Genomic DNA, 6,485 nt, shown 5'->3' on the forward strand with positions numbered 1-6,485 from the left:
ATTATATAAAAATACTCTGATAATTAACCTTTTTTTGTAAAGATTTTTTTTTTAATTTATATCAAATTCTTTGTTTAGTAGTTGCACATTATCATTGTTGCCGAAACACACTTAACAATGGTAGAAAAACAACAAGTTCTTGAATGTGTCTGTATAACACTTTTCAAGTCATCATTAAAACTTGAGAAGAATTTTAAGCTTTGTGAAATATCAAACCCTAATAAAGGATCACCAAGTAATATTGCTTCTTGGAATATTGCCTCCAAAATTTGATCAACTGAAGCTCTAGCTTTAGGTGATTTTGTCTATGTAGTACCATATATCTTTTGTAGTTGTTTTTTTTATTAAATTAATAACTCTAATAAATTTGACAACATTGTTTAATCTCCAATCATTTATACAAAATGCTTTAATCATGTTTTGTATGTCATAACATTCCTTAGACATTGTGATGCAGGCCAGAGTAATTATGTCATAACAAAGTATTCTCCAGCTATATGTGTTGGGCTTGATAAGAGAAATATGGGCTGAAATAACACAAATTGCACTTGATCTTTAGGCTTGACAAATACTCAGACCCTATACGAATACCGGATATCACCTTACTTCTTCACACAAACACAAAACAATATGCTGAAAGCACAATCCGTGTGATGAAAGATCTCGACCTTACACTTTGATGGCTGAGATTGGAACTTGGCACTTCTACAGATTGTAGACTTCAAATGACTAACTTTTTCTTTCTTTGTTGCAGAGAAAAACGAGAGAAAAGAAAAGAGAGAACCAGAGGAATGCTGTTGGAAATCGCAAGGGCGATGAGGCTTCAGTCGTCTAGGTGAAGGGATGTAAAGCTGAAGGTCGTCTAGATGATAAGGGACGAGTCGTCTAGATGATGACGGCTTTACTGAAGATCATCTAGACGATGGGGTTCAATACGATGGTCGTCTACACGATAAGGGTGCCAAAGTAAACGATCATTGGCTAAAAGCTAAACGATCGTTGATTAAAAGCTACACGATCGGTGGATCAAAGGTATATGATAGATGAAGACGATTGGGAAGAAGATGAACACGATGGTGTTACGTGGTTCGGTCAAGGATGACCTACGTCCACGGAGAAGCTAACAAGAGTTTTATTCAAGATTGCTACAAGATAAGTTTTGATCACTCTGTACAATTTTCACTCTCTCACTTTACAATTAGTTACACAGTGTATTTAAAGGTAGCTTGAATGTAACAAATTTGAAGTTATTTTTCACCTTTCTATATAACAATCTCCACCTTGAAATAAACTTCAAGTTTTCTTCAGCTTCTCTGATCTGACTGTCTTCTTCTTTAACCTTTGTCCCTCAGCTCAAACCCTATTATATCAAGGCACTTCTGAAGTTTGAGCTGAGTGACTGTCTTTGTCAACATGTCGGAGGCATTTTCTGAGGTATGTACTTTCAGAACTTCAATCTATTTAGCTTCTATCTGCTATCGAATGAAATGATATTTAACATCTATATGTTTAGTTCTGTTATGGTACTGAGGATGCTTAGATAAATGTGTTGTACTCTGATTGTCACAAAATATCATCACTATATTCTGTTTAATTTCGAAGTCACATAGGAGACCCTTTAGCCATAGGCCTTCCTTCACTGCCTCTGAAAGTGCAATAAACTCTGCTTCAATAGTAGAAAGGGCTACTACTGATTGTAAAGTAGCCTTCTAGCTTCGGACACACCTTCAAATAGGAAGATATACCCTGATAATGATCTCCTCTCGTCTAGATCTCCAGCATAATCTGAGTCAACATACCCAATCAACTCTGGTTCACTGTCTGGAAGCTATTGGTACATTAGTTTAACATTAGAAGTACCCTTAAGATACCTCCATAATCCACTTTGTAGCCTCCCAGTGCCTCTTACCTAGATTAGCCATGTATCTACTCACCAGGCTAGTAGCATAGGCAATGTTAGGTCTTGTAGACACCATTAGATACATCAAACTTCCCACAACTTGGGAATAGAGGACTGTTGACATTATTTGCCGATGTTCAATATCTGATTCTTTGGGTGAATTTTCTGCTGAGAGTTTGAAATGGTTAGCAATAAGAGTAGTCACTGCTTTAGCCTTTGTCATCTGATACTTCTTTAACAATTTACTGCAATATTGTGATTGATCAATGCTTAGAATACTAGTTTTTCTGTTTCTGATAATGTCAATGCCTAGTATTCTTGTTGCATTTCCCATGTCTTTCATTTCGAACTCTGACTTAAGTAGATCTTTTACTTTATTCAGTTCTTTCATAGTTGCTCCTGATAAAAGCATGTCATCCACATATAGTAACAAGTAGATAAGATGAGTGTAGGACTCTGTATTTATGTAAACACAGCTGTCATAGGAGCTTTTATGAAAACCATTCTTCTGTACAAAATCACTAAACTTTCTGTTCCAGCATCTAAGGGACTGTTTGAGGCCATAGATAGACTTTTTAAGTAGGTACACATAGTCTTCCTTCCCTCTGACCTCATACCCCTTTGGTTGGCTCATATAGATAACTTCCTCTAGGAAGCCATGTAGAAAAGCTGTTTTAACATCTAGTTGCTCCAGCTCTAGGTTATTTTGAACCACAATAGACAATAATAATCTGATAGAAGTCTGCTTTACCACTGGAGAAAAAATTTCATTAAAATCAACACTTGGCCTCTGTGTAAAACCCTTAGCAACGAGCCTAGCTTTAAATCTATGTCCTTGATCATTAGGGAAACCTTCCTTCAACTTGTACACCCATTTGGATGCAATTGGCTTGCATCCTTTTGGCAAAGGTGTCAACTCTCATGTGTTGTTTCTCACTAGTGAATCAATCTCTTCATTCATAGCTTCTATCCACATCTTAGCTTTAGAACAACTCACTGATTCTTCAAAGGTTGAGGGTTCTTAATCATTGGATAAATCAGAAGCATTCAAAGCTAAGTAGTATTTATACCTTGAAGGTGGGCCAATGTTTCTTTTCTACCTATCTCTAGCTAGGTTGTAACCTCTCAATTCTGGTTCTTCTTGTTCGGGATCAATAGTAGCATCTTCTACTTCTTCTTCTAGATGAGGTAGTTGATCCAAAAATTATTCAGAGCTTGAAGGATTAAAACTTACTTCACCTCAATTTTATCATTCTTCACTTGAGGTACTCAAACATTAGGATTAGATCTCTAAATATACATTTCATCTTCTCTGAAAACATCTCTGCTGGTGATGCATCTTTTCTCAGTAGGGTGCCACATTCTAAACCCCTTAACACCTTCTGTGAAGCCCAAAAACATACACTTCACAGCTCTAGCAACTAATTTCCCTTTACTCTGATGATCAAAACCAGTGCAGTCAAACACCCTTAGGTTATTCAAGTTAGGAGGCTGTTTGGTCCACCTTTCTTCACGGGTTAGAAGGTTAAAAGATGCATGAAGGCATCTATTCAGGTATAGACAGTGTATGAGGCTGCCTCTGCCCAAAATTTCTCAAGAAGTATAGCATCAGACAATAGGCTTCTTACTCTCTCCATTATTGTTCTATTCAACCTCTCTGCCACCCCATTTTGCTGAGGTGTATACCTAACTGTCTTGTGTCTAGTTATACCATGTTGTTTGCAAAAAACATTAAACTCTTCTGCACAGTACTCAAGCCCATTATCAGTTCTTAGACACTTAATTTGACAGTTAGACAATTTTTTCAACCATGATCTTCCATTCTTTAAACTTTTCAAAAATTAAATCCTTAGATTTAAAGAAATAGATCCAACTTTTTCTTGAGTAGTCATCAACAAAGGTTAAGAAATACCTGACTCCACTTAAGGACTAAAAAGGTGAAAGACCCCATAGGTCTGAATGCACATAGTCAAGGATGGCCTTGGTTGTGTGCTGAGCCTTCATAAAACTCTACCTAGTAGCCTTTCCTATTATACAATGTTTACAAAAGGATAGGCTATGATGAACTTCCTTAGGTAGAATACCTTGGTTGGCAAGAGCTTGTAGATCTTTGGCACTAATGTGTGAGAGTCTTTTGTGCCATAGATCTTCTTCAGTAGGCTGATTTTGAGTCACAATCATAGCTGAGTGAACTTTATGAACTCCTTGAACAACATACACTCCATTAATCTTCACCCCTCTAAGGATAGGCTTATTGTTCTTCAAAACTTCACAGTAACTTTCCTTGCCTCTGTATTCACAACCAATAGAATCAAGCATGCCTATTGAAATTAGATTTCTCTTCAGCTTAGGCACATGTTTGACATTTCTCAAGAGCTTGACTGTTCCATCTTCTAGCTTTAGTGAGACTGAGCCAATCCCAACCACTGGACATGAGTTATTGTTTCCCATGTAGACAGATCCTCCATCCAACTCTCTATAGGTACTAAACCAGTCTTTATGGGGTATCATGTGGAAAGAACACCCTGAATCTAGAACCCAATCTAGGTTCTTATTAGCTTCTTCTTTTACCTTACAATTAGAGGTAGCCAAAGCATCAGAATAAACGTAAGAGTCCTCACAAACTAAGGCTTCACCTGACTGATTAGATTGGACTTTGGGTTGTGGTTGTGATTGCTTGTTTTTCTACTCATTCTTCCAATTCAAAGTTCTGCAATCTTTGATTAAATATCCAAGTTTTTTACAATATTTGCATCAAACCTTGGACTTCTCTTTCCCTTCTTCATTTGAGCTCTGTTTTTCTTTTTCCTTATTGTTTTGTTTTGACTTACCCTTTACAAATAAGCCCTCCGCACTAGGCTTGTCTTCCTCGCTAATAGTCAGCTCCATTTCTCTGATTTTTAGAGCAGAAATTATGATGTCAATAGTTAGGGAATCTCTCCCATATTTTAGGGCAGTCTTCACATCTCTATAGGAATCCGACAATGAGTTGAGAAGCACAAAGCTTCATTATCTACTCCAATCTCTTCTCCTTGAGTCTTGAATTCAATAGTTATCCTCTTGAAATCATCTAGATTCTCTGTTAAGGACTTAGAAGCCTTCATCTTGAAGGTAAAGAACCTCTCCCTTAGGAAAAGTTTGTTGGGCAGATTTTTAGTCTCATATAGCTCATTCAATTTTCTCCACATCTTAAAAGTTGTCTCTTGATCAATCACTTGCCTTAGGACATTGTCACACAAGTTTAAAACCAGTGTTCCATGAGCAATTAGCTCCATGTTTTCTTTTTCTTCTTCTATTGCAGTGCTCGACAGCTGGACCTTATGAGCCCTTTGTTGTCCCAAGATAGCATTAATTTTGGCTTTCCACAAACCAAAATCGCCTTTCACATCAAATTTCTCAATGTCATACCTTGCTACTATCATATCTGTTTCAAATTTCAACTGAAAGGCTCTAAGATTTTGCTTCTTTTGAATCTTGACTAATCTTGAAGCTTTCTTGCAGGCTCTGATCCCAGTTGTTAGGCTTGATAAGAGAAATATGGGCTGGAATAACACAGGCTGCACTTGATCTTTGGGCTTGACAAACACTCAGGCCCTATACGAATATCGGATGCCACCTTACTTCTTCATACAAACACAAAACAATGTGCTGAAAGTACAATCCATGTGATGAAAGATCTCAACCTTACACTTTGATGGCTGAGATTAGAACTTTGCACTTCTGCAGATTGTAGAATTCGAATGACTAACTTTTCTTTTCTTTGTTGTAGAGAAAAACGAGAGAAAAGAAAAGAGAGAACTGGGGGAATGCTGTCGGAAATCGCAAGGGCGATGAGGCTTCAGTCATCTAGGCGAAGGGATGTAAAGCTGGAGGTCGTCTAGACGATAAGGGACGAGTCGTCTCAACGATGAAGGCTTTACTGAAGATCGTCTAAACGATGGTCGTCTACACGATAGGGGTGCCAAAGTAAATGATCGTTGGCTAAAAACTAAATGATCGTTGGCTAAAAGCTACACGATCGGTGGATCAAAGGTATACGATAGATGAAGACGATCGGGAAGAAGATGAACACGATGGTTTTACGTGGTTTGGCCAAAGATGACCTACGTCCACAGAGAAGCTGACGGGAGTTTTATTCAAGATTGCTACAAGATAAGTTTTGATCACTCTGTATAATTTTCACTCTCTCACTTTACAATTAGTTACACAGTGTATTTAAAGGTAGCTTGAATGTAACGGATTTGTAACTGATTTGAAGTTATTTTTCACCTTTTTGTATAACAATATGTTTTAAAGATGTAGAGTAATTATATCTAGAAAGAAAAATTGAGGACCAATCAACTGCAGTTTCTAGTTCTACTGGTCCTTTTTGGAAAAGAAAATGTCAAATGGTGAGGTTTCATGTTTCTCTTTAGGTTTCGGTTTCGAAGACTTTTTGTAATTGTTTTCAAGGTAATATCTTACCTAGTTGAAAACACTTTTTGTAATATTTACACTTAAGCTATTTGTGTAGATAATTCAAAAAGCTTGTAGAATAGTTAGTGTTGCTTCTACTTCAACAAGTCGGTTCAAGATCAAGTACATT

Source organism: Benincasa hispida, chromosome 9 (assembly GCF_027475165.1).
Source record: "Benincasa hispida cultivar pf3 chromosome 9, pf3_genome.v1.1, whole genome shotgun sequence".
Lineage (NCBI taxonomy): Eukaryota > Viridiplantae > Streptophyta > Magnoliopsida > Cucurbitales > Cucurbitaceae > Benincasa > Benincasa hispida.